A 1102-nucleotide genomic window follows, 5' to 3' on the forward strand; every position below is an offset into this window, starting at 1 on the left:
TTCTGTTTGTTCTTCCATTTGTCCACCACTTACTTGCCTCTCTTAGTGGTGAGGGTCTCTGGGTGTCTGGGGATGTCCCATGAATGTTCTCAGTAGTGCTATGCCTCACCTGTGCATTATGACGCTGGACAGGAGTTGTCTTGGCCCAGTCTGCCACTTCCTATGCCCTCACAGCACCAGGCTGGTGGTGATCTCAGAGTAATTCTCTTTCCAGGCCCCATGGTGGTTTCTGGTGATCATCTCAGACTCATCCTTTTCAGAGAATGTTATGCTATTAATCATTCAGATGTTCATAGGTCAGAACATCGAGCATAGATAAAGGTTCTCTGTTCTGCCACCTACTAATGCACAAGGGACACAGCAGTCACACAACTTGATCCTTGCTAAATGTGTAAAGTGTAGTAAATAATTGTAACACACATATCAGGTACAAATTCAGATAGCTATGCTAACATTGTAAATTAAATCACATCTATAACTAGAACAAAACAAATGATAAAGAAGGGGTCTTGGTTTTTAAAAATGTGTTCACTTTACATCCCAACATCTGCCTTCCTCTTTTTCCAGAATCCCTTACACAGATCCCCCTACCATTCCCCCTTTCCCTTGTCATCTGAAAATGGGGAGATGCCCCTGGGTATCACCATCATCACTCACTCACTCGCACCCACACACACATACTCAATACATCAAGTCATTGAAGGACTGGGATCATCCTTTCCATTGAGGATAGGGGAATAGGAAGGCAGCAAATTCAGGGACAACCCCCGCTAAAGTATTTGTGGGACCTGCATGAAGACCAAGATGTATGATTGTTACATATGTGCAGGGATCCTAAGTCTATCCCATGCTTGCTCTTTAGTTGGTGCTTCAGTCTCTGGGAGCCTCCAAGGGTCCAGGTTAATTAACGCTATTGGTCTTCCTGTGGAGACCCTATCCCCTCAGTCCTTCCCTCAACTCCTTCACAAGACTTCCCAAGTTCCATCTCATATTTGACTGTTGGTCTTTGTATCTGTTTCCATTGGCTTCTGGGTGAAGCCTATGAAAGGCCAGTTATGCAAGGCTACTGTCTGCAGGCATAATAGAGTATCGTTAATGGTGT

At 44.6% G+C, this 1102-nt stretch overlaps 1 non-coding gene across 1 annotated transcript; it reads right to left on the minus strand.

Annotated features, from left to right (window-relative positions):
- Positions 1-262: 262 nt before the first annotated feature.
- Positions 263-394, minus strand: LOC116885066. The gene has a single exon (XR_004385942.1). It is a non-coding gene; the product is annotated as a small nucleolar RNA SNORA17 (small nucleolar RNA).
- Positions 395-1102: the final 708 nt, after the last annotated feature.

The sequence above is a fragment of the Rattus rattus genome, chromosome 15 (assembly GCF_011064425.1).
Source record: "Rattus rattus isolate New Zealand chromosome 15, Rrattus_CSIRO_v1, whole genome shotgun sequence".
Taxonomy (NCBI): domain Eukaryota; kingdom Metazoa; phylum Chordata; class Mammalia; order Rodentia; family Muridae; genus Rattus; species Rattus rattus.